This window comes from Ambystoma mexicanum, chromosome 7q (genome assembly GCF_040938575.1).
Source record: "Ambystoma mexicanum isolate Mex_15411 chromosome 7q, UKY_AmexF1_1, whole genome shotgun sequence".
In the NCBI taxonomy this organism is placed as follows: Eukaryota; Metazoa; Chordata; class Amphibia; order Caudata; family Ambystomatidae; genus Ambystoma; species Ambystoma mexicanum.
In genome coordinates, this window is record NC_090941.1 from 1,059,838,576 (window position 1) to 1,059,866,477 (window position 27,902).

Below are 27,902 nucleotides of genomic sequence, written 5' to 3' on the forward strand. Positions count from 1 at the left end.
GATTTTGCCGGGTTAATGGCTCAAACGGCCCTAGATCTCTTGCAATGGCCCCATTCTCCCTTGGTTTCTTTTGTGCAGGTTCCATCTCTTGTGACTTCAGATCTGGGGTAATGCCTTCTGATACGTAAGCTGCTCTACCCTTGGCTTGGGTTAGTGCCAGTACTTCCTTTTGGGTGCCGGCTGATGTGGCTACTTCGGAACTCTGTTCAGAGGAATCTCGTACTGGTGTTTGAGTTGAACTTGCTGCTGTAACTAGTTCTGTGTGTCTGGTGTTCTCCTGATGTTTGGCTTCAATATAACCCTCCAGATGGGTTTGTTTTGTTTTCTTTTGTTTTCAGCACTTTGGCTGGGCTGGGCTGAGCTGGGCTGAGCTGGGCTGGGCTTTATCCCTCAGGGGCCCGTCTCCTCTCGGCAAGTGTCTTCGGTAGGGAGGGTTGAGGTAGTGGCTTGCGTAGCTCTTACATTTTTGTTGGCTTTTTGCCTTCTTAGTCATTTGCGAGATCTCCAAGCCTACTTCCCGGGATTGTGTGGTCCTTTGTCTTCAGATGTTAATTGGGCTAATAAGTTTCATTCCACGTTATCCATCTCCCTCTGTGCCCCCACCTTGCTTGGCCAGGGGGGATGAGGCGTGCAGTGACTGAAGCACAATACCCCCATGCATTATTCCTTGTCAGCGTATCTGGAGGAGTTGTTAAATCCTCTCTGACCACAATATCGTGGACTTCGATATTTACTTTCATGTTCATTTTCTTAACCGCAAGCGAGCAGCAGGTAGGAGGGGCTGGGGGAGAGCTGCTTCCTGACCTTAGAGCGTCGGCCGTGGGCTTACCCCGGGGGTGATGGTGTTTATAGCAATGGAAACAATATCTCCAGCTTCAGATAGTCTTCGAGTTGCTTTCTTTGTATTCATGTGGGCACGCTGGCTGCGTTGCCTCAGCGGTCTGTTTTTGTTTATCGCCCACCCCTCCAGTGTGTGTCACACTAGGTTCTCCCGGGAGTCGCAGCTCTTACCTTCAATCTTCTCGCTGCCCCCCCCTTCCTGATGGGAGTTGCTGCTTGAAGTTGGCGGGCACGATTCTTCCTCCATAATCCTATGGCGCCCGCTGCGCAGACTTCTGTTTTCGTCCATTGGCGCCCCGACAGCCACGGACTGCAACAGACTGCGTCCGTCTCGGTGTCCACGACACTGTTTAATGCGCTTCTCTGGATGAATGGAGCGTGTAGAAAGACTGCAAACCAAAGGGAACGTCTGACTGCAACAGACTGCGTCCCACTCAACATCCACACTACGCCATAAGCAACGTTTTCTTTTACTTGACCCTCACCTGGCACAGCTCCTGCAGCTCACCTCTGAAAGCAGTTGGGTGGCTGCATCGTGTGGGATAGTTTAAATGATAATGGGGGTATTGTATCCGACAAACATTGCATGAATAAACCGGGTCGTGACTGAGGACTTTAACTTCCTCTAGTGACCCTGCGCACCCTGCACACGGTCACCAGAGGAAGTTAGTTTGCTTTTCCTGCAGCTGTGACCTGTCTCAAAGTCTGCTGTGTTCACGTAGGGGGGGCGGAGCCATCAGAGTGCTCATGGCGGCAATGAGCTGCTCCGCCCCCCTACTCCGTGTCGCACCCGTTTCTTTTTTTTTTTCAAAGTAACCCAGCGCAGAGCATGGGTTTGGGGTTTGCAGCGGCTGACTCTGGCCGGATCTGGCTACACACCTGGTGGGGGATCTCGGATCTGGCGAGAGCCGGCCCAATGACCAGCGCTGCCTTTATCTGCGCTACACAGCTTTCAATGTTAAAACAGCAATGGGCACACTACGACGGCATGCAGTTCCCTTGGTATGATTTCTGTAACTTTACTGCCTTTACGAGGTGAGGGGTTCTGAACATTGCAGGGAGATGTGCCCGACTTTACCGCTCAGTGCTGCATTGCATTGACCCCCCCCCCCCCCAATATTTAGTTCTCTCTGTACAAGACCGACTTCCTTGATTTACATGCGTTGTCTCACTGACTAGGTGCCTGCCCGTTGCTTTGCTAGTATACAGTGAAAATGCAAACACCTATGTAGTCTTGCGATCAAGATAACCATGAGTATTTAGCCCTAAAAAATAGCCATACTGTAGGCAGAGGTCTTCTATCTGTGGGGAGTGTGATCCAGGACCGCGAGAAAAGAGAAAATACATGCTCAGTCAGTGCAATGTGATGTGGGTTAGGGGGAATAAAAGCAGCCTGGACGTGCACTTTTCTGCATTTGGATTGCGTGTCCACACTGCGTTGTTGCTTCCTGCTGGTGCCGCCAGCGTCTTATTGCCTGGTAAGGGATGCCGCTTCTCAGCTCAGGCCGCCGCACCACAGTTGGAGGGAGTGCCGGGAAGCAAGCGTTTCAGGACTTTGTCGGTCCCTCTGCTTCCCTCTCTTCTGTCCCTTTGGACCCACAAAGACTAACGCGTGGGGAAAGGTGAGCAGGGGGGCCGGATCACTGCAATGCTGGTCCCCCCCCCCTGCACCCTTCTCCCTCTGTGCCCCCACCTTGCTTGGCCATGGGGGATGAGGCAAGCAGTGACGGAAGCACGCACTTCCAGTGATGTATGATATCTGGCTCCCCCCACAGCAGATCTCAAGACCCGGCCTACCTCAGCCATGACCAGGCTTTACCAAGTCCCCAGTTTTGCAGAGGGAAGCTGGGGGCTGGGTGACCTAATGCTCCTTTCCCCAGCAGTCACTCACGCATTTCCTGGCTGTTTGTTCATCCCGTTTGTTTTTTCTGTCCTGAAAGGGACACCACGGAAATCGATGGGCCTACTGCTAAGAAGCAGCTATTACACAAATACGACACCAGCTGCACACACATCCAGTGCTCACAAGCAACTTTGACTCTCTTTACTGACCTGAACTCCGGTTCCCAAGGGCTGTCAACCTACCAGCGCCTTCAGACCATACCAATGGTACATGAAGCGCTATATAAATGCAGTAACATAACATGAACATCACTGTGGCGGGGGTGGTCGGGTGATCAATGTTGAAAGCAGGCATTCTACATGTTGGACACATTATTGTTCAAATGTGCGGTTTACACAAAGGAAAAAAGTAATTTCCAATCTCAAACGCTGCTGAAACTTGCGTTCACTAGTTTTCTTTGAGATGTTTTTTTTCTTTTTTTCCTTTTTCTTTTGAACACCACACCAATACTCTAAACTTGTGTCCCCCTTGCTTTGTGTTTTATCACAGGTTATATTTATAAAGGTGTTATGTTTACAAATAAATGCTTCCGTTGTGCTGACAGCAGTTATTAGGAAATTAAACTGGGTTCATGGGTGCCAAACGGAGGCAGAAATACCCCAACCCATCCCTTGGCCACATTTTATAGCACTTCCTTTTTTATAAGTAATTGCAAAAAGTCATTTGATTAACAAGTTTTGCATATTTTTTTAGTTTTTATTGTTTTGGTTAAATCCAACCTTAAACACAGTCTACGCAATGGTCTGTCAACCTGCTGAGCTACCCCGGGAGCCATCTACTATAGAGAAAGTCTATGCATCTCTTGATGTACTAAAATCACTGCATTACCAACAGTACTTTGGGTGCACCGCTGCCATAGAAGTGATTTAAAGTGGAATTCATGTATATCATCCAGCTGCATGTGGCACCATATGTTGCGGAGAAGCCAGGGGCCCTCATGTCTGGCATGGCAGCTGCGTGTCTGCTGCTACGTCAGCACTGTCACCTAACTGCAGTATAAGCTACATGGTTATTACTCGATTGTTTCCGAACTACCGTGTCGTGTTCTATGAAAGATATGTAGATGAATGATTCGAATGCCAGCAGGCTGAACTTCTCAACTGTTAAGGGTAAAATATAACAAGCTGATGCGCTTTCTCTCGCTCGCTCTATTATTTTTCTCTGTTACTGAGTACGAGTCACATTTTCAGGTATGTGTTCTGACTGCTCCCTCTGCCAGCTGGGGTGGACTGGCCTATAGCGAACTTTGGAGATTTCCTGGTTGGACCCTGCACTCTAGGTCCCTTTTGTGTGCGGGGGAGGATGTGTGCCAACTGGCAGAGTGTAGTGCGCAAATGTTGGTATGGTCAATCTGGTACATCTTTTTATTTTTTTATTGTACTTTTTCAATTGCAGGAACACAAATTGGCTCAATCATCCCATTTTGGACAGCAAAGTCCGCAGCAGCAATGGCACCATGAGAAATTCTGACATCTGTATTAGGACTTGCCGACGGTAAGAATGTAAAAACTACGGTGTTTTGCTGTGGGTGATGGTGGGGTAATTTTAAAGGTGTAGTAGGAGTCACAATCGGGGATTTCCAACCTATTTTTGAGGCTGTTCTTTCTCATGTTCAGTTTGGGGGTAGTACTGAAAGTTCACGTTTCATGTGGGAGTTGCATTTACAGTGCACTGTACTCTCTCTTGGTTTCCCAGCGTTACGTCCTCCTTACTAGTTGATGCCTAACACCCAAGAGCTGGTTTTAAGTGTTAGGCAGAATCATATGCAGTACCCTTTGGGAACACCACACACAATTTGTGTAAGTACAATTTCCCCTTTGGTACAAGCCTGTACTACACAGTAAAGTGGTAGCGATGGCTGTGCAGCCAGACTTATCTCAAGAGTAAAGTGAGCAGTATCAGAAGTTACACAAAGGACAGCAATTACTATGGTTAAAAAAAACAGATTCAAGGTTTCTGAGTAAAAGAATACACATTGATTTACACCATCAGTTATAAAACAGTTCACTGTTATAAAGCAGCAGAAAATCGTAATCTTAATACACTACAGCAACAGCAATCAATTCTGGACAAGTTAAGCTCAAAAATGAAGTGTGAGCAAAATGGCACTCCAGCAATTTAAAAGGGGAGGAAAGACCAGGTTATTCAAAATCAACAACACCAACAAGTGATAGGCAGGGCAATCTAGAAAAAGCTTACTACAACTAGGGTTCAAGTCAATAGGCCTGGGCCAATGTTAATGGTTCAGAGTCTTTGCAGAGTATCACAAAGTTCAGAGTAGGTCGCGGTTAAGACTTTGCCAAGAGTTCAAAATGAAGTTGGTCAGAGGAAAAGTTACTAAAGAGTAGATGAGGACAAGCCTTCGGAGAGGCGAAAGATTTCAAACACTCGACCGCGGTCGGAACCCACGAACGACCGGATTTGTACAGTACCTTAAATGAAGAAGAATGCTGTAGCTGAGGCGGTTGTTCTTGGCACTTCCTGCAGGCTCACGGTTCCTGAAGCGATTTTCATGGTGACAAGGAGGAAGACTGGAGGGTCCTGCACTGCCTAGGGAAGAAGCCAGCAGCAGAGCAAAGCGTCGGATAAAAGGTGCGCTCCTTAAAACCCAAACGGGTTCCGTTCCTCCTGGCTATCCGGTTCACTGCAGCGATGCACCGCAAATTCGACCAGGCCAGCGTTTGGTGAGCTGGTTGGTCCCACCAAGCTCAAGGAAAGAAGATTCCTTGCAGATCTTCTCTGTCAGAGTTTCAGCCGATTTGGAACTGCAGCAGGGCTTCACTGGGATGTCCAGTAGTTGCAGCAGTCCTGTTCCTTCGGCTCCTTGTTGGTTCTCTCGTTCCAGTGGCGACTCTGCCTTCCAAGTCCCAGAGACCTGCTTTTAAGCAGTTTTGACACCCTGGCTGTGTGGGGGGCAATCACACAGCAGGATGGCTGTCCTGCAGGACAGTCACCTAGCCAATCAAGCAAGAGTGCGACTTGGGTCTCCAAGGAGACTCTGTGCAGGGGGCCTCAAACCCCTCCCTCACATCCTGTCCACTCAGGTGCCTAAGGAGGGCTTCTGTGCAGAAGTCTGCCGAAGGACAGCAAACCAAGGAACCAAACCTCATTTGGCGCGCAGTAAAACACGAGAAAGACCTTTTACAAAAAGAAATGGCGAATAAACCAGACCGGAACCAAATCAAAATCAGTGGGGTCCAGCGGGTTAGAGTTTGTGGCTACCACCATAGCCTCTAACTGTACCAAGGCTATTGTCATAGCTCGCAGTAGAATAAAAATGTTAGCTACCACTGCCACCAGCCAAATCTTAGAGAACGGTGAACTAAATATTGTTCCATGAGAAACAGACCTAAAGGGATAACCATTAACTCTTCCAGGACTCTATTGGAAGATGGGTTGTACTGGGTCTGTAAATTTAAAAAGACAAGTAAAGGCAATGGCAACTTTAGATATTCTGGGAGACAGTAGTCAGTCCCAGAAAATGGAGTTTAAAGTGGGAAGTCTAAAAAGACAACCCTGTGTCACTGCACTAAAGGTGCTATGTGACGCACAGTAAAAAGATGATGCCTATGGAGTAGGTGAGACTCCATAGTCCATGAGCAAAAAATGTACAACACACAGCAAAAACGCATGTAAGAGTGGTGGGAAAAAAGGCTCGCACTCTTACCAGGTGAAAAAATAAATCCTAGAAATCCAGCAAAGCTGCCGAGAGACTCCTCAGGTAAGGGAAATTAGTCAGTCTGGAGAATTCTCCCTAACATTAACCCCTGCTCATTTTGGAGTATCCTTGACTGTTTTCATTGCTCCAAGCGTCGGTGTGTCAACCTAACCACCTGTGTCCCAGCAAGAAAAATCCAGTGAAGCACTTGATCCAGTCATGCAGGCAAGTAAGGATTTCTTTTCCCTGTGTAACATTGGTTGAGTAGAAGTGCTGAAGATTTACATTGGCCCTGTGCGTTCAGGCATGGTTTTCGCGCCATTCTGTGGCCTAGTCCAGTGTTAAGCAGAATTGCATGCGGTACCCTCTGGGACCACCACATACAATTAGGAATACAGGTGTAAGCAAAACCAACCGAGTCTGTACTCCGTTTTTGGTAGCAGGACTGAGCAGTCAGGCTTATCTCAAGAGGGAATGTGAGCTGTAAGGGCTGTTGCACAGAGGTCTACAATCACAAGTATTCAAATAGACACTTGCACTCAACGTTTCTTGGTAAAACACTTATTAATTTATTACACAAACCTTTATAAAGCATTCACTAAAAGGAGGCAAGTTATATCACACATATATACTACAGTAATGATTACTTAAGCAGTTGCACTCCCCTGAGGTAAGGGCAAAATAGCAGTAAAGTAGTAGTAAACAGGCATAGGTTAATCCAACGAATATCACAGCGATTCTGAAACCTGGCAAATAGTTCACCAGAGTAGTCAATTCAGTTCAATGCAATAGGTTAGGCCAAGTCGATGTTCTCAGAAGTAGTTTGTGGAAGAAAGTATGCTGGGTCACAAGATGATCGGGCCTGAAAGTTGCCAACGTTATACGCACTTTTGCAGTGCGAGGTAAGTTCTCTCGTTTTCACAGTACCTTCCAATGAAGAAAAAGATGCAGCTGAAGACTTCTGTTCCTGGCATTTCCTGCAGATCTTGCTGTTCCTGAGCCTCAGTCGTGGGGACAAGAGGGAGAATGTCAGGGGGGTGGGGGGGAACTCCTGCACGGCGACTTGTCACAAAGCTGGAAGACTTGTCAAATCTTCAGTTCCAGTAGCTGTCCTTCTCCCTGGTTAATTGTAACCAGCTCCGAGAATGGTATCCAGGTGGCTTACGAGTTGATTGGTCCTACCAACTCAAAGGAAGAAGTCGTCCTTGAAGGGGTTTCTCTGTCAAGCTGAACTGGGCGTTTTGGACCTGTAGCAGGGCTTCAGGGCTTCACCGGGCAAACCAACGGTCCAGGAGTAGCAGCAGCCATCCTCTTCCAGCTTGTCTTCGTTTCTTTCGTTCCAGTGATCGACTGTGCCTTCCAAGACGAGAGACTCTCCTTTTATTCAGTTCTCTCCTGTTCATTCCAGCCTAGCTGTCACTCGCCCAGCAGGTTGTCCTTGCCAGACAGTCGGCCAATCACGCCGGAGTGCATTTGGGTCTCCTAGGAGACTAAGCACAGAGTTTCGGGCACCTCCCTCACTTCCTGCCCACCCCAGACACTCAGGCGGCAGAGGCGGTCTTAAGTCCTGAAGCCTGCCAAAGGCGTAGGAACAAAGGGACCAAAACTGGTTTGGCGCACAGAGACACATTCTAGAAGGACCTGTCCAAAAAGAAACGGCGAAAAAAGAAGACCGGGACCTGTTTAAACAAAGGCGGCTCAGACGCCATCTTGAAAAAACATGGCTCCTGTGATTTTTAGCTGCCGGTGTTTGTGGTCGGGGGAAAAATCATGGTAGTTCGTTGTAAAACCACTGCCACCAGCCATTTCGATAGAAAAGGGTAGCATTTGACTGCTACATGAGTTTCTAGACACAGGATTACTAGGTAACCCTTCCAGCACTCTATTGGAAGGTAGTGTGTGCTAGGTCTAGGAATTTAAAGACTAGCAAAGTCAATTTAACTTTACTGTCTCTGGGAAACGGTAGTTTATCCCAGAGAAGGTATTTAAACCTTGGGACATCCTGAAAGGCTTCCTTCCCTGTGTCACTGCACTGAGGGTGCTGTGTGACACAAAAATAGAGGCTTATGGAGTTGTTTACGCTCCATAATCAAAGAACACAAGCATGAAGCGCACATCAAAATACATGAGAGAGTGAGAAGAAAGGCTCACGCTCTCCAGGTAAAAAAAATCCAGCAAAGTGGGTTAAAAGCAAAAGTGTTGGTAGTAGCTCCACATATATTGTGGACACACGATCCCCCGGGAAGCTTTGCCTGTGCGCAATATGGGGAATGGACTCTCGAAGGTGCTGACTTCTGTTAGAGCCTGTCTGTTTGCCACATTATGTGCAGAAATGGGAGCAGAAGATGCTTTGTTTCACACGGAGGTCAGGTTTCTCTCCAGGGGGAAAGGTTTTAAATTGTGTTTAGGAACTCAGGAACAAAGTGAGATGCCTTATCCTGGGTTTAGACCAGACAAAAGAGCCTCTGCGTGATTCACACTGGCCTGTACTGTTAGCTTACTATGGCGACCTCTGAAAAGCTAAATTTTCTAAACCACTCCCTGCAAGGCACTGAAAAGAAACCACATCAATGGCTATGAACGCAAAAATGTCAGCATTCAAGAAGAAGTTGGAGCTTTTCAGGAGGAGGAGGGTTAATGTCTGCATTCCAAATGAGTTTGCATTATTAGCAGATCCTCTTGAGGAGGCTGAGTACGATCTTTTCATGTGTTGCTGAACTAATGGGAAACCATCTCGGAACCACTCTCAAAAGTACTTTCCAGAGGGCAATTGTAGCATCAATGACTGCGTGATTCAGCCTTTCCTAGCAGATGTAGGGGCCCACCCACCTCCCAATACACCGCCAGGAGGAACTAATGGAACTTCAAAGTGGCTGCCTACTGGAGAGCCAATTCAAAAAATTGTCCTTGGGTGGATTTTGGCAAAATGCAGTTTCCTACTCTATCCAAATGCAGTCAATATACTGTTACCTTTCAGCACCTCTTACCTTTGCAAGATTGGATTTTCAACACTTGCAGCCCTAAATACTAATTATCGGTCAAAGCTTGAAGAAAACCTGTGGTTGGCTATTGCAAAATTGTAACCCAATAGTGATGACTGGCTGCTGAAAGGCAGGCCCACCCTTCACACTAGTTCTCCAGTATGCCACTGTCCAACTTGCAAGTGACTGCATTGATAGTAATGAAGTTGTACTTGAGTATGTCCTACGTTACAGTATGCAATAAATATCCAACTACTTTTAGTCAAGTCCCCTGTAGCAAAACATTCTGAATGCTGCGTTTACAAATATTTGCCCTCTAATTAGTTATTGCAAGCAATGATTTTGAAAGAATGTTTGGCACTCTCACCTCCATTTGGCACCATTCTACACCAGATAGACATTTTGGAGTCCATGTGTATACAGAGGCCCAAGCCAGGTACCTTTTTCTTATGGAGGGCTCAGGGGTCAAAAAAGTTTAGACCACTGCCTGTAGAGTGACTATCTTGTTATCAAGAATGTGTTTTTTTTTTTAAAAAAAAGGCCAAAAAAACCTAATTGGTATCTTGCTGGCACTGCTATATGTTAACATACATTTTGATTGCTAGTTTGGATGAGCACTTATCCTCCCTGGTCCCTAGGGGACAGTGCACATGTGGGCTTAAACGGCAGAAGCTTAATGTATTAAACCTTTGCAACATCCCTGGTTGCTTTAAAGTGGTCCATTATCCACATGCTTGCTGTGCCCTTGTGTGCGACGTTGCTATGTGTCTGGTACGGTGCATATACAACTTGTACACATGACCGTACCTTCAGTGGGTATGAGCAAAATCATTGCAGTGCTTTAGAAAAGAGTTGCACGGACCCACCGATATTCAAGATTTGACTCTATCGTCTGCTTAAGAACATTGCAGTGTCCCATAGCCGCTGTGAGAATGTGTCTATTGCACTGGTCTCCCAACAGTCGATCGCGAGCTACGAGTAGCTCGCCAGAGCCTTTGAAGTAGCTCGCGCTCGAGTTTCAGGGGGAAAAAAAGAATGATGCCAGGAAGTGCTCTGACCAATCACAGGCCTGCAATTCTCTATAACATATAGATTGCACCTTGTGATTGGCCAGAGCACGTGCCTTGCTGAGAGCTGTGTTCTTATTGCCAAACTGTGAGGAAATGTTCAAAATAGAAGCTTTAAAATGAGGCAACTTCTTTCATGCTGATTCTTTCCAAACACCACACTGCATCAGTTCCACTTTAAATCACTTTCCTGGCTGGGGTGCACCAAAAATACAGTTTGTAATACAGCAATTTTGAGTACATTAAGGGATTCTAGACACTCAACAGTATAAGCTTACCAGGGTAGCTCAGCTTATGAATTTTGCAATTCCTATAAAATGTGTTTAGCCAGGGCATGGTTTGGGCTGGTTGCTTGCTTATATTCAGAGCAGAGGTTGGGGTATTTCTACCCCTGTAGTGAATATCAAACGTTGACACCCATGAACCCACAGTTTAAATTTCCTGATAACTGCTGTCAGCACAACAGAAGCATTTATATGTGATTAAGCAGTTTGTCAAGCATATAACATCTTTATAAATGACTTGGCATAGGTGCATGCCACAAAGTTAATAATTTTCGGAATTGCGAATGTGCTAAAATGGCATTGTTTTTTTATTTTTTGACTAAGCAGAATTTTGTGTGCTGCAATTATTTTTAAAACCATAATACATTGAAATCCCCCTCAGATTACATTGCACGTGCAGTCCCAAAAGAAACGTACAAACGAAACGACACTTGTTGAAATCCTGGCTGCTGAAGTAGGCGGATCATCCAACAAAAGGCAGAAGACGTATAATTTTCATCAATAGTGGGAGACAGATTTCTTTTTCGCAAGCGTAAAAAGGAAGTGTGTGTTTAATCTGCAGTGCCAAGTTGCAGTGGGAAAGAGTAATGCATACAAATTATGAAAAGAACTTTCCTAAAGGAAGCTGTCTGCGATCCCAAAAAGTAGATGGACTAAAAGCTGCCCTGTAGATGCAACCAGCAAATAAAGCAAATGCTGCAACAGAGGCATCCTTCGAAGTTGCACATTATTTGGCAAAACACAAATACACTTTTACAGATGGTGCAGTTGTGAAAGGTGCGATGGCTCTTGTGGCTGAGTCAGTTTTAAAAGAATTTAAAAACTGCCCTGAAATTATGTCTGCCATTTCAGATGTGCAGTTGGGTGAAAACACAACGGCAAGGAGGGTATCTGCACTATCGGCCAATGTGATGGGGCAATTGAAAAAAGATTTGAGCATATGCAATTTTTTTATTTTTTTTCTCCCTTCAGTGTGATGAATCAGTTGATGCAAGTGATACTGCTCAGCTGGCACTGTTTGCTCGCATGTTGTTTGAAGACTTCACCAACAAAGAGGAATTCTTGACCTTGTTGCCTCTGAAATCCACAACCAGAGGTGTTGATATCTACAATGAGGTCAAGAATGATTTTGTCAAAACAAAATTTCCATTGAACAAGTTGGTGGCAATAACGACTGATGCACCAGGGCGTCATTCTGGTTTTTGTTGCGTGCTGTAAAGCAGACCCTGAGTTCCCTCCATTATTGCACTACCACTGTAAACATCCACCAGCAGGCAATTTGTGCCAACGTGATGGGGATTGATCACGTAATGGCCCCTGTTGTGTGAATTATGAATTCAATTTGTGCAAAGGCCAAATCTGCCGCACATAGTGATCTGTTGCTACACACGGGAATCCGATGGCTTAGCAGGGGGAAAATACTACGTCGCTTTCTTTCACTTTTGCCAGAAATCAAAGACTTCATGAGGTCAAGAAATGAATGGCCAATTATGCAGCATTTCTTGGCTACTTGATTTGGTATTTCTGGCAGAATGTACTGAGAAATGAAATACCCTGAACTGTGAACTACAAGGAAAGGGTAAAACCATTGCTGACGTAAGTGCGGTAAAGACGTTTAAGTCCAAACGTAACCTTTTCAGTGAACAAGTGGAGAAAAGGAAAATGCATCATTTCCCTTCTGTAATGCAAATGCTGACAGAGCATACAGCTAGTCCCGAACATAGACAAATACAGCAGTCTCCTGAGCAGGCTTAAGGAAGAGTTCAGTGACCGGTTCAGGGATTTCGAAAGGATTGAACCGTGTGTGATGTACATCGCAAACCCCTTCATGGAAGTCAATGTTTGAACTTGCAGAACAAATGAGTGACCTGTTTTACTCTGAATAGTTTTGCTATGGAACTGGAGATTGTCCGCATGTAAGTGGACTTTTCAGTTGAAAAGCAGACCTTCTCACATCAATTTCTGGACCCTTGTTGATTCCAAGGAGTACAGTAACATTTGCACAGCAGCATTAAAAGTGACTTCTCGGTTTGGTTCCTCCTATCTCTGTGAATCTGCATTTTCAGATATGGACTTCATCAAATCGAAATTTCGAACCCGCCTGACAGATGAGCATCTGAGTGACTCCATTCGAGTTGCTGTATCAAGTTATACACCAGACTAAAGACCACTGGTGGATGGCATGCAGTGTGAACCTTCACACTGAATGTCCCAATCATTTTCCTACATTGTGAAAGTCTTTTTATGAGAACTTCTAATAAATATGAATGCAATTCTGCACTGAGAGCTAACCTACCCTATTCTAACTTCAGATGCAAGGTAAAAAACTGGCTCTGATCCAACGACAACTAATTCTCGTGGCACCCAACGGCCTTGATACCCTTGTAACCCAGTCTAAGATGATTCTGCTCACACTTTTACCTGTGCACTCTCGCAATACGGTAACATGTAGTTTCTCACTCCATGAATATGTATATATGTATTGATATGTATGTACCGCACTGTTATGTTTTTTTTATACCCTGTATGCAACCCAAGCTTAAGTAACCTTGTACCTGCTGCGCCCGGCTACCCCTGGGTTTTGTGCGCATTATCAAATAATAAACATAATAAAGAGATTTTTGAACTTATTAACATCGTGAAGGGATGGTATTCCTTGTATTTATAAAGGGAAAATTACAGCTAAAAAAAAGTTCCAATGTTTAAACCCCTGATCTAGCCTGCAAGTAGCTCTTGCTGTTGGCCCCCTACTGAAAGTAGCTCACGCCAACATAAAGGTTGGAGACCCCTGGTCTATTGTTTATAGAGGGCACAATGCTTGTCATTTTCAACAGCTGCATGCCAGTGCACAGATAGCCCCTGGCATAGATTTCCCTTGTGTGGGGACTGTTGATGTGTGGCTTGTGGGAAGCGTTTGTGACTTTCGCAGCATTTTTAATATTGCTTAATTCGGAAGCAGTATACTAAGTGGCAAAGTTTTGTTTGGCTAGCATGAAGGCTGGCTAAATTTTGAAGTGTGTGGCAGACTGTTTGAGCCGCTGTGTGGTACGGGGTGTGCTGCACACACTGCCAGGTGTAGTCTCAGGCTGGGGATGGCTGTAACGCCCTGATGAATGAGTTCTTCGATTCCTCCTTCTGGTGGCACAGGGTGCTTTGGGCTTAGATTTGTTGTTGTGATTCTACGCACAGAGAATGGTTGCAAATATTGGCCATCCAAACTCCCATGAAGAAGGGAGAGAAAGACTCCTCTAACCAACAGTGGGCAGATGCCCCAACCCCCCCCCCCCCCAATCTATTTTTCTTAACAATGCTTGCAACCTGATCATTGCTTTCACTTAAGCCATTGAACACCAGCCAACAACAAAAAAGTGGCATGTCCAGCAACTGAATTTGCATTAAAGGAGAGTCTCCACGCCCCCCACCCCCTTTCAAGCTCGGGAATATTGACATTTGTGTAATGTGAAGTTCAAGGTCAAATCACCCCTAAAGAGGTTCTGTAAAACAACCCCGCATGAAAAGCCAACTGTCTGGCATTCAAAGACTCCTTTTGTATTGTAATGCTTTTGAGTGTATTTTTCACTGCTGGAAGTTACGGATGCTATAGCCATGAGGCAGAGCTTTTTACGGCATTTATTTTAAAGAACACACCGATGGCTTGTTTACCCCAGTTTTCCATTGCCTTGTTGGTTCACAGTAGGGCTAGTTGTGCCAGTCTTTATGTGCAGGGGATGGTGTTCTAATTTCAAGCCCTCGCACCCCTCCTCCCATGACTCCTGCTCTACTCGATCTACGTTTAGTTTGTTCAACACTTTGGGGATTGGGGAAATCGCTACATGATTTAATATATACAAATGTAAGTTTCAGGGGCTCTGGATTGCTGCATGTTCTAGTTATACTTGTGTCTCATTATCTATATAGGTTGATGAGGTTCCCAGAGGGATTGTATTGCCACTTAAATGCCCTTTTTTTTTTTTTTTTTTTTTCCCCAACCACTTGACCTCAGCAGTTAATTGAAGATAGTTTGCCTGTAAACTTTATTGAATGTTTGCTAGGGATAGTGATCCATGTCATTAATTTTGAAAATATCTTTTTTGATCATTGTTTATTATGATCTGGGCTGAATGATTTTTATGTTTTTTTCTTCTCTAATGATGGGACCAGTTCATTCTCATTAGATGATGTTGAGCTATTTTCATGCTTGTCTGGATTTTTAAGCAGCCTTGTGTATCAGAGGACTGGTGCGGTAGCGGGAGTTTTCTGACATGGGCGTGAAAGAGTGCTATTAATTGCTTTGCTATTTGAAAGTGGGAGGTCACTTTATTCCCTTAAGGCAGTGGTTTTCAAGCCTTTCTATTCTGACTCCCCCACCTCCCTTGAGTAAAATAATTTCTAACCCCTACCACACACCCCCAGGGGCCGGGGGGGGGGGGGGGGGGTGGTTTAGGTGGGAGGAGACATCTGACACTTCTGGAGGATAGTGCCTGGTCATATTAGCAAAGGCCTGCTTGCTAAGGTGTAATATTGACCCTCCAGTAAAGATCACTTTGGTAATGGGTTCTGTCCCTGCATACCCTCTTATTTCCTGTACATGTTGCTGTCTGCAAGCTGGGGCTCTCTATGGTTGATATGTCCGATTAAAAAAACTGAAACGGGTGCTTTGTCTTTTAAAAGACACACACACACACACACACACACACACACACACACACACACACACACACACACACACACACACACACACACACACACACACACACACACACACACACACACACACACACACACACACACACACACCACACACACCACACACACCACACACACCACACACACCACACACACCACACACACCACACACACACACCTGCAGTTAAGAACGTATTGCCTCTTTGGAACAAACAGATGCAACTAGTTAAAGCCACAATGGGTGGAAGTCTTGGGGGAAGTGACCAAGCACCAATCACTCATAAATCTGGACACATCGGGCAGGAACATCCATAGTAAGCCCACTATAAATTAATGGTTTTGGGTACAGACCTGGTTCACAAATACTTGCTGCATACTAAATTTACTTTTTTTAAATTTCTTCTTTTAGACAATAACTCAAATCACGGCACTCTTTTTGATTCCGACAATTCTCTGCATTTGAAAGGATGGGGAATTTGAGCCTTTGCAATTCCTGGTGAAGTTAATTGTAAATTGCTGATAGAGGGTATCGAAAGTAGAAGAAAAGGATTTGAAGGCAGTCAGGCTTTTGTAGTTAGGGAAGCAATTTTTATTTTTTTTGGGGTTTTGGGTCATCTATTTGATGTTTGGGGGAGGAGGGTACATCCGACGTCCCTATTAGGCGGCGTTCCCTTTTTTCCACACAGAGATGAATGCTGCACAATGCCCACCTCATTTTACAGCATCTCTTTCCTTTAGAGTAACACTCTAAAGTATAGAGTGCTATGGGTTGAATGCCCTCGGGGACCATAGTCGAGGTCAGAGTATGTGTTCAGCTAGGACAGAGAATGGATTGGTATTGGCAAATTGCACTTAGGTATGCAGTCTTTTAGAATGAAAGTAAAATAATCTGGTCATCTGTAGGTGAATTTATTCCCATAAAGTCAGCCGACACATGTTTCGACCTTAGCCGTCTTCAAGGCCTTGAAATTGAACACTTGGTATGGTGACCAGGTTTGAAGTTGATTGTGAAAATATCTTGAAACAATTTTCTGATGGTACTTGATGATAAAGGGTTGAGTCCCGAGAGACCTGTCAATGGCTGGCACGTTCTGCTAAAAGTCTTTAGTGGTGCTTGGACATCCTGGATTGGTTCCCCAAATCGAAATGCCTATACTATCTTCAGATTTTCTTTTAACCTTCGATGCAATCCTGAAGTTTAGTCCACAGGTTGGGGAACCAATCTAGGATGTCCAAGGTAGAGCGCGATTCGCAAATAGCAATCCGTTTTTCTGTCCTATTCATGCATGGTCTTTATAAGTAGACCATGCAGAATTGGTGACGCAGCTCGCCGCTATTTATAAATTATAGTGGTCACAGCACACTCTCAAAGGTATGTACCCATACACACTTTAATGTGAACGTTGTGGGGTAGCTGCATGGGGAGGGAGGGAAAGCGCCAAGGGGAGCAAGAATAAGCAAAACCCCCAAGGGGGCGGATAGGATTGTGCTTAAGGGGAGTCACTCCAGTGTACAGCTCAGGCAAAATGATTGTTGTATTGGTAGTCACATTATAAAGTTTCAACTTGCCTTTTTCATACCTGCAGCCAAGAAACAGTATTAAGACACAGGAAACATTTGATGAAATAACAAAAAGCTATAATTGAGGCTTTAAAAAGAAAGGAAGAGGAGAAAAAGCAGCTACTGGTGGAATCCGGAAAAAGAAGTTTCAGTGAAAAAAAGAGAATTATATTGTAAAAGCTGATGGCTGAAAACGGACTATTCCAAAATGTATTAATGCCTATTCATAAAAGCTGGCAAATCTAGTCTTTTGGCAGGGATGGCTAGTGTTCTTCATTCCTCCTACATTCCTTCCTCAGAACCTGCCTCTTACTTCACCTGGACAACTGATAGACACAGCATTAAATCTGCAAATGTCTGTGTGATGTTGCAGTTCCTGCTGATGTAGCTGTGCAACAACTGCAAAATATTGGACTATAAAGTAACCCAGCAATTGTCTGCTACAAATGTTGTCGGACAGATCTAATTTGACAAGCTGAACTCTATCACCTTAACAGTGTGTTTTTGTTACAGTATGACAGTCATGCCTGTTTGGCCATTGAAGTGACACCTACATGTTACCACACACCTGCGCAATCTTTCAGATTACGGTTTTAATAAAAAATGGAATTGTAACATCCCCACAACTGAGTTTGGTTGCTATGTCAGCCCCTGCTACTAATCTACAATGTAATTGTAGCACACATGCTGCTCTGTGAAACTGAAGATGCAAGTGCTCTTGTGTGTAGAACTATTATAGTTGATCTGGTGAATTTGTAGGTTGGTGCCAACTTGTAAATGGTACATGTTTTTGTGCTATTGGATTTCTGTTGGGAGGGGGGCGGGGGTCAGCTAATGTTTTCTTGGGTGTGGTGAATGGTTGAACTAATTTCTAGCTACTCATAGTGATATTGGGTGAAGTGATCAGCAATATTGTCATGCAGGTAGACCTTTATCGTATTCTGTTTAGGTCACTGAAAGTGTTTATTTTAGTGCAGTGATTTGTAATTGTGGGAGTTTGTGTGTGATGCCATGTGAGATATGAAATGAGGGAGTTTAGAGGTTGGTTCCTAACATTGTGGGGTGGATTTGTAGTTTTGTATATTAAATCAGCAAACCTTAGTTAATGAAAGGAGGCAAGTAACGGCTGCAAATTCCATGTTTTCCAGTACACTATTCCGAAGTATAACCCTATAGTAATACCACCCATTTTACACACAAGGAATCAAAACCCTTTTCCTAAATTGTTTGAAAGCAACATCCTCCTGAAATTGTCTGCAATAACCGTTCACAATTTCAAACCCATACTGAAGTTGTCATGAAGTCATCCTGGAGTAATACAAGATCATCACTGGAAGTATTCCGAACTCCTCTTGGAGTAGTTTCTGTGATAACTCTAGAGTCATCTCACTTGAATATTTCGGCCTATACACATACTTCAGGATGGTTTTGGACGATCTCCCTGAACTAGCCATGGATGAATCTAGGATGGAGTCACCTGATGACTCGAGAATGATTCCAGGAAGATCTTCCTTTTTAACTTGGGCAGTGCCAACACGCAGTAAAAGGCAATGCTGCTGTCGTGGTTGCTTTATTCCAATGCGGTTCATGGGCTTGGGCGGCTGACTCTGGCCGGATCCTGAGATCCGGCTCCATATCTGGTGCCGGATCTCGGGATCAGCCGAGAGCCGGCCCAATGCATACATGCCAACCCTCCCGATTTAGGCGGGAGACTCCCGATTTTGTCATTAAAAACATTGCTATTTTTTTTTACTGTCTCCCGCCTAAAATAACAATATCCCCAATGGCATTCCTATGGGGAAAATGCATTCTCCCGATTTCCGTGCTGAAATCTCCCTCTCAGGGGCTTCAGAATGTTGGCATGTCTGGCCCAATGACCAGCAGTGATTGCCATAAACTATTTTCACTACACACAAGCCAACACGTGTGACTTTCTTTATGTGTACACAGAGGTGGCGTCGCGTGCACGGAGGATCTCTTGCCAGTGAATAGTACGCCAGGTCCCCAGCAGCTGCACTAGGAACCCGGTCAGCGCAAAATACAGTGGCGCCTCACGCATTCAGCGGGCGGGAGCCGAAACTGTTCCAAGATGGCCACCGCTCGCCTTCAGAAGGCGGGAAACGAAACTGTTCCAAGGTGGCTGCCGTTCCACCAACTGATCCGTGTTTTTTTTTTAACAATTTTATTTTCTTCTCATGGACTCAAGTTACAAGCATATATGTGGGAGGTAACATACAGAGATTTTCCATTGTACTTTTACCCTCCCCACCCCCCATCCTCTTCAAGTCTGTAGGAAGTCCATGAGTTAACTTTTATAACGCCCCGCGCCCCCACCCCCTGTTCCCCTTTTGGTCTGTAGTAACGTAAATAAAATGTATCCCCTTTCAGTCTCCCCTCCCCTCCACCCTCCCCCCAACTGGGCTGGTTCCGTTTTCCTACACCGTTAGCTTGTGCAGTTGCAGTTCGAGCATTATTTGCCCAAGTCAATGGTTGCTGTGGGTCCCTTTGAGTTTCCGTCTTACCGGGGGCCTTAGTTCAGGATCGTTCTCAACAGGTTAGGTCTGTGGAAGTAGGCTTCCCTGTCCATGACATAATCTATGAATGGGTCCCACACTTCTCTGAATTTCAAGTATTTGTTGTCTTTTATGGCCCCTACCTTTTCCATTGCCAATATGTGCCATATTTTGACCCACCAGCACGCGACCACCGGGCTTTCAGAGTTGTTCTATCCTTGGGTCACGGTTGTTTTTGCCGCCGTTTAGTAGCTGCGTGATTAGGGCTGCGTTGTTAGCGGTCTCTGCGTAGATACCTGCCACTGCGGCACCTAATAGTATTACTTTTGGGTCATAAGGGAGTTGTCTCCCAGTGATTTCTCTTATATGTCCCAATATTTCTTTCCAGTATATTTCAGCTTTAGGGCATGTCCACCACATGTGGTATAGGTCCCCTCTGTTGCCACATTGTCTCCAGCAGTTGGGGCGGTAGGCTGGGTTCATTTTGTTTAGTCTGTGTGGAGTTAGGTACCATCTTGTGTGTAGTTTATACGAGGTCTCTTTTGATTGTGATGCATTTGGATGCTTTCTGGCCCCTCTTCCCAATTTGTCCCCACTCTTCCTCCGTGATAGGGGTTCCCAGGTCTTTCTCCCAATTGTCTCTATATGAGATTCGGTCCTCGATTCGTGCGCTGTCTAGTAGCTTATATATTCTCGTTATTGCTTTGGGGAACTGGCCTTCGTGTAGGGTGAGTTCCAGTCCTATGGGAGCCCTAGAGGCCGCCTTCTTCACCCCTTCCTGTGAGATCCAGTGCCTGATTTGTATATATTTGTATCTCTCCCTTTTCCCCTATGCCGAATTTCTGTTTGCATTCGTCGAATTGTGATGGGGATCCTTCGTGGTAGAATTCTTTTAGGAGGAGCGGGTGTTTGCACCCAGTTTGCCCAGAATCTGTCGCGTTTACCTGAGGTGAAATCCTGGTTGTGTGCCATTGGTGTAAAGGGACCTAGTCCGGGAGCTGTATGATGTTTTCGGAGTGCTGTGTCCCATGCTCTTAGTGAAGTGCGAGTAGATTCTAGTAGGTGCCCCAGGTTATTGGGTGTTGCGCTGCCATTTTTTGGGGGTATCTTCTCTTCTTTGGTTATGTTTAGGGCTTTTGATTTTGCATAGTTAATCGTGAACCCTGATACCTTGGCGAAGTCTTGTAATCTTTCTAGGGCTTTAGGTAGTGATTTGGTGGTGTCCTTTAGGAACAGTAGGATGTCGTCTGCATATTGTGCTATTCTGTGTGCTATCCCTCCTGCTAATACCCCTTTTATTTCTTGGTCCGGTCTTATGGTTTGTGCCACTGGCTCCATTGCCATTGCAAATATAAGGGGGGGGGATAGTGGGCATCCCTGCCGCGTACCTCTATGGATTTGTATTGTTGTAGTGGGTCTGCCGTTGATTATGAATTTTTTAGAGGGGAGTTTGTAATTTGCACCATTTTTATAAAGGTGGGGTCGCAGCCATATTTTTCCAGGGTTCGCTCCAGGTACGGCCAGTCTAGGGCCGCTATCAAGAAGTTCTGTTTTGTTCTATTCCCTCTTTCTATAATGTCTACCGCCTGCCTAATGTTGTCTTGTGTGTGTCCCTGTGATGAATCCCACTTGGTCTTGGTGGATTATTTGGGGTAGGACCTTCGCTAATCTGTTTGCCAGAATTTTTGCGTATAGCTTGGAGTCGCTATTAAGTAGTGCTATTGGCCTGTAACTTGTGCAGTCCGTGGGGTCTTTTCCTGGTTTCAGGATTAGGACTGTGGTCGATTTGCCCATGTCTGGCGTAACTGACCCGGTTTCTCTGATGTGATTGAAAAGGTTTGTTAATGCGCCCAGAAGCTGATTCCTGAAGGTTTTGTAGTACCCGTTCCCGAGCCCATCCGGCCCAGGTGTCTTATTATGTGGGAGGTGCGTTATGGCGTCACTTATTGCTTGGGCCGTTATGGGAGCCTGAAGATTCAGGTTGTCTTCTTCCGTTATCTGGGGAAGGGCTGTTTTGGCCATGTATTCTAACTGGTGTTGTGGGGATAGTTCCTCTCTTTTGCGGAGGTCTAGGTGGAACTTTTCCATAATTTCCAGTTTACCTTCATCTGATTTGCTTATCTCCCCATTTGGATTTTTAAGACTCACTATGTAGTTTTGGGTTTCTAGTTGGGCTCTCACTTTTTGGAGGTTTCTTACTGTTTTGGGTGTTTGTTTAGCCTTATGTTGCGTTTCTGCCTGCTCCAGCTCAGTTTAAGTAACCTTCTCTCACGTGTATATGCTGTGGTTTGAGATATGAATTCCCCACGCATCACTGCTTTGCCCGCGTCTGATATTACCCCCCAGTTTGTTTCTCCGTTGACTTTGTCCTGAAAATAGTTATTCAATGCTGTTTCCATGTGGGCTCTAAGAGCAATGTCTAAGTATGAGCTTGTTCAGTTTCCAGGTTTTGTTAGGGCGGGATGTCTGTTATTGGGATCATTTTTAATATAACTGGGGCGTGGTCAATGAAATATTGTACTCCTATTTGTACGTCTTCGATTTGTGGGATTAGGGAAGACGAGGTCAGGATCAGGTCTATCCTTGAGTAGCCCCTGTGTACAGGTGAGTAATGGGTGAATTATTTTTCTGTGTTGTGGAAGAATCTCCGTGTCTCTATCACCTCTAGATTTCTGAACAGTTTGCCTAGTGCTTGTCTGTTCCTGCCGTCTGTCACAGTGGGAGGGAGGGTCTTGTCGAACATGGGGTCCATTATGCAGTTGAAATCTCCCCCTATTTGTCCCTCGCACCGGCTTCCCAGGTTCCATAGAATTCCACCCAGGAAGATATCTGGTCTATCATTTGGGGCGTATAGTGCTAGTGTATGTTTGTTCGTGCAGGGTCCCTTGAGTAGTAGGAATCTACCATCTATGTCTCTATAAACTGTCTTTTTCTTGAATGGTATTGTTTAGAAGAATTGCGATTTCTCCCATTCCCCTCCCCCACCCCCCCAGCCCCCCTGGTATTTTCCCCCCTTCTCTGGAAGCAAAGTATTGTTTGGGGAAGGCTTTATGGGCTATCCATTTCTCATCTGGCGTGAGCAGGTGTTTCTTGCAGGTAGACTATTGCGGCTTGGAGTTCCGTCAGGCGCGTTAATATACTACGCCGTTTAGGCCCTGTACATTCAGTGTTATGACTGTTGGTTCAGGCATGAGTCTTGTGTGGGGGATTCTTCATCGTCTGTGAGCCCCCTTTTGGCGATAGACGGTGTTCGGTGTGTAGTCGCGAACCATATCACAGACCAATCCCAACCCAACATAAATAAACAAAAAACATTAACTTGTGAACTTGTTTTCACCCTCGTGGTGGTGGGACCGAGGAATCTTTGCGCCTCCTCCGGGTTCCTCCTGGAACGTTGGGCCCCTTGATTTTTCCCCCGTGTCCCAATCGCCAGGGTGTATCCGGGCTTGACGTGGGATCCAAGATCCCCAACTCCCCTCCCCCACCTCTCTCTGCCCAGGCTTAGTTCAATCTCCTCTATGGTTTACCTTTCGTTGTGTTCATTTTGCGGTTATCTGCCCCACCTCCGTTCCATTTCCGGGTTATGTGGCGTTCGTCGTTATCGTGCGGAGCCTGTTCCTTTAGGGTCTATCGTTGTTTGGGCCCTTCTGGTGCAGGTTCTCTTTCGTGTCGTTGCCTTGTGTCGGGGGACCATTCCCATCGTCTGGGTCCTCCCCCTTTCCTCGGTTGGCGTGTTTCCATGTTTTTCTGGGGTACTTCAAGCTGCAGCAGAGTTATCCCTTCTTCGCATGTAGAGATCCGCTGTGGCTTGCCTTCCCATGTGAATTGAAGTCCGAAGGGGTATGCCCATCTGTATATGATGTTTTTGGCTTTCAGTGCCCTCGTGACTGGTTGCATCAGTCTCCTTTTGTGTAGCGTGGATAGGGCTAGGTCCTGAAAGAGTCGGATTTGGTTGCAATTGATCGTGATTGTCTGTTGCTTGCGGGCTGCCTGTAAAATTTCCTCCTTCATTGAGGTCATTGCCATGAGCGCGTCTCTAGGTCTGGCTCCCGGATCATTTTGCTTGGGCCCCACTCTGTGTATCCTGTCGCTGGATATGCTTTCGGGTGGGATGTAATTGAGCATGCTGCTGAAGCATAGTTGGATTGTGTCTGAGGTCTTTGTCCCCAATAGTTTCGGCCAGGCCTTTGACTCGTATATTGGACCTTCGTGAGCGGTTCTCGAGGTCCTCCGCTTGTAGTACATGGTTGTTTGTGGCTCTGGAATTCTGTTCTAGGAGGATGCTCTTCTGTTTTACTTCCGCTGTCTTTGAGAGGCCCCTCTCCGTGCTGTCCACTCTGTCCCCCAGCTCTTCGATGTCCTTCCTCATCTCGTGCAGGGAGGATTTTAGGTCTTCGTGGATAGTGCCCAGTTGGGTCTGGAGGGATTCCATCATTCTGTTCTCCATACCTCTTAGGCATTCCTGTAGGTCATGGGTGCACAACATGCGGGCCAGTTGCGGCCCGCCATGCCCTTTTGACCGGCCCGCGAGGCACAAAGACTTTCCTAATGGAGGGCGGCCCGCGGCCGCCCTCCATTAGGAAAGTGTTTGTTGTCTTCCGGGCCGGTGAAAACACTGGCACTCATTGGCTCAGGACACACACGCATCACGTCGCTCCTACGAGCCACTTAATGCGTGTGTGCTGCACCAATGGAGGGCCAGCACTACGACTGGCGTGGCCCATAAGGCTTGATGCCGGAAGGCATTTCAGCCTTGAACCATGCCAGCCGTAGTGCGATTCCAGCGACTTCCATCTTGCCTGCCTGCCTGCCTTCCAGCACGTCTCCGGTAAGTGGTCTGTTTGTGTGTCGGGTTTGTTTTGCTTTATGTTTGTGTGTATGAATGTTTGTGTTTGAATGTATTTTGAGTGTATGTTGAGATGCGGGGGTGGGGGGGTGTGTCGGATTTGTATGAATGTTTGTGTTTGAATGTATTTGAGTGTATGTTGAGATGCGGGGTTGAGGGGGTGTGTCGGATGTGTATGAATGTTTGTGTTTGAATGTATTTTGTGTGTATGTTGAGATGCGGGGGTCGGGGGGTGTCGGATGTGTATGAATGTTTTGATTTGAATGTTTTTTGTGTGCTGAGTTGGGGGGTGGGGGTTCGGGTCTGTATGGGTGCTTGTTTGAGAGTTTGCTGAGTTGGGGGGGGTGGGGGGGTTCGGGTCTGTATGGGTGCATGCTTGAGTGTGTTTGGGGCATAGTGTTTGGTTGGGGGTGAGGGGGGGCCATGGGGCATAGTGTTTGGTTGGGGGGTGAGGGACAGGGGGCATAGTGTTTGCTTGGGGGGGGGGGTGAGGGACAGGGGGCATAGTGTTTGCTTGGGGGGGTGAGGGACAGGGGGCATAGTGTTTGGTTGGGGTGGGAGCCATGGGGCATAGTGTTTGGTTGGGGGGTGAGGGGGCCATGGGGCATAGTGTTTGGTTGGGGGTGAGGGACAGGGGGCATAGTGTTTGGTTGGGGGTGGGGGCCATGGGGCATAGTGTTTGGTTGGGGGTGGGGGCCATGGGGCATAGTGTTTGGTTGGGGGTGAGGGGGCCATGGGGCATAGTGTTTGCTTGGGGGGGTGAGGGACAGGGGGCATAGTGTTTGGTTGGAGGTGGGAGCCATGGGGCATAGTGTTTGGTTGGAGGTGGGAGCCATGGGGCATAGTGTTTGGTTGGAGGTGGGAGCCATGGGGCATAGTGTTTGGTTGGGGGTGAGGGGGCCATGGGGCATAGTGTTTGGTTGGGAGCCATGGGGCATAGTGTTTGGTTGGCGGTGAGGGACAGGGGGCATAGTGTTTGGTTGGGGGTGAGAGACAGGGGGCATAGTGTTGCTTGGGGGGGTGAGGGACAGGGGGCATAGTGTTTGGTTGGAGGTGGGAGCCATGGGGCATAGTGTTTGGTTGGGGGTTAGGGGGGTGAGGGGGCCATGGGGCATAGTGTTTGTTTGGGGTTGGGAGCCATGGGGCATAGTGTTTGGTTGGCGGTGAGGGACAGGCGGCATAGTGTTTGGTTGGGGGTGGGGGCCATGGGGCATAGTGTTTGGTTGGGGGTGAGGGACAGGGGGCATAGTGTTTGCTTGGGGGGGTGAGGGACAGGGGGCATAGTGTTTGGTTGGGGGTGGGGGCCATGGGGCATAGTGTTTAGTTGGCGGTGAGAGACAGGGGGCATAGTGTTTGCTTGGGGGATGAGGGACAGGGGGCATAGTGTTTGGTTGGAGGTGGGAGCCATGGGGAATAGTGTTTGGGGGTGAGGGGGCCATGGGGCATAGTGTTTGGTTGGGGGTGAGGGGGCCATGGGGCATAGTGTTTGCTTGGGGGTGAGGGACAGGGGGCATAGTGTTTGCTTGGGGGTGAGGGCCATGGGGCATAGTGTTTGCTTGGGGGTGAGGGCCATGGGGCATAGTGTTAGGTTGGGGTGGGAGCCATGGGGCATAGTTTTTGGTTGGGGGTGAGGGGCCCATGGGGCATAGTGTTTGGTTGGGGGTGAAGGGGCCATGGGACATAGTGTTTGGTTGGGGGTGAGGGGGCCATGGGGCATAGTGTTTGGTTGGGAATGGGAGCCATGGGGCATAGTGTTGCACTCCAAGAGTGAACTCAATAATAAAGCTAAAACAGGCACAGTTAGGAGATGTACATCCTTTGCTTTTTTGAGGAAACCTGACTCAACGAAGGCCATACTCCTCTTGGGTAACCCAAACAGCAAACTATAGCAGTCCAAAATAACGGAATGTCCAATCAAGGGTCAATAAAATATATATAATTTAATTAAACAGACGATATACAATAACTAAATGGAAATAAATGATAGCAATGGAAAATGTGTAGTACAAAATGTAAGTTTGAAATGCAATAAAAATCGTTACCCCTCAAAAACATATCTTTTTCCATGTGTTTAATACAAATTGGGGGTTGAAAAAGCCTCCTGACATGTCCCGCCTACCGCCCCGCCCACTTTTACTTTTCGGCCCACTATAGCCCTCATGTAAGGTACTTTCGGCCCTCTGTCAAAATCAGTTGTGCACCCCTGCTGTAGGTCCTCTTTGTTCAGTGCCATGGTGTCCGTTTCCGCTATGTCTGTTTCTGTGTTTGAGTCCTCTTCCTGTTTCCCCTCTTGAGGTTGTTTCCAGAATAGTTCCAATTGTCCGTTTCGCCCCTTCGCTGTGGATCTGGTTCTTGCTGGGGTGCTCTTTGGTTTGGTGCCGGACATCTGTGTTGTGCGACTGGTGTAAGGGTGGTAGTAAGGCTCCTTGTTGTCCCGGGATGGTTGCGGATGGTGTGCGATTCGGTATTGTGGTGTTCCAGGGGGTCTCTCCTCGCAGGTTGGCCCTTCAATACTTTCAGTAGGGCGGCGTTGGTCTGGGGTTGGGTAGGTTTCAAACCCACTTGTTCCTCTTTCCATTCTCCCGCTGAGGTTATTATCTCATTGAAAATAAGAGGGGTGGGGGTGCTGGCGTCACCCCCTCCCAGACACAGATCCTGGTGGTTGGCGGTGGGGAGTGAGGGGTTCCTCCGGGTCCCTGTGCGCAGGTTCTGTCAGTTTTCATTTGGGGATCCGAAATTGCGGGGGTGAGTTCCCTTCCCCAGATGTGGTGATCGCGGAGAGTCAGCGGGTTCGCTTTCTGGTGCAGGAGGCTCAGTGCGCAATGTGTGTCTCCTATCTTTTTGTGTGATGCGGAACCCCCTCCAAGCGCGCGGGTTCTCAACTATTCTGGAGTCATGCTGGTTTTTGTCTCAAGGTGGTCCCCCCTCCTTCCGTGGGCTTAGTGCTTGTTGTAGGGGTATGCTGATTGCCCTTTTCAGGGTTGCTTCTTTCTCTATTGCCCCCTTAGGCACTTGATTAGCTGTACCTGTGCTCGGAGAGCTTCACCGTGGGCTCTTCCTTGACTGTGTGTACTTTGGGTGCTTTTAGCGGTCCTTCATTTGCAGGGTGTTCACTGAGTTGCTCCCAGAGGACCCAGAGCCTTGCCTTCCACTGACTCATCCGCAGCTCCTCTTGTACTGTCCTATTGCACTATCCTGCTGGGAGCACTAAGGCAGGCTCATGTATCGGGTAGACTTCGGGGTGTCCGGGACCCCCACTGGCGTAGATCCTCCTCACGGCTTTCCCACAACGTGTGCGCTGGGAGTGCGTGTGTTACGGCAGCCTCGGGCCGTGCAGCTGTTTGCGCCCTGTGGTGCGGGCCCAGAGTGTGTTGCCCGTGTAGAGTATGCCCTCCCAGGCACAGATCTCGGCGGTTGGGAGTGAGGGGTTCCCCAAGGTCTCCGAGTGCAGGTTCTATCAGCTTTCCTTAAGAGATAGGGCTCCGTTTGGGGATTCGGGGTTGCGGGGATGGATTCCCTCCTCAGATGTGCTGATCGCGGGGAACCAGTCAGTGGGATCGCTTT

At 47.0% G+C, this 27,902-nt stretch overlaps 1 protein-coding gene across 5 annotated transcripts in view; it reads left to right on the forward strand.

Annotated features, from left to right (window-relative positions):
• The window catches only part of LOC138528612 (uncharacterized), a 1,266,637-nt gene that overhangs the window by 32,689 nt on the left and 1,206,046 nt on the right, over positions 1 to 27,902 (forward strand). For all 5 annotated transcript variants that reach the window (XM_069640406.1, XM_069640404.1, XM_069640408.1 and 2 more), the window contains exon 2: positions 4,139 to 4,237. The gene's annotated coding sequence lies outside the window, so the exon portion shown is untranslated. The remainder of the gene's footprint in view (positions 1 to 4,138; positions 4,238 to 27,902) is intronic.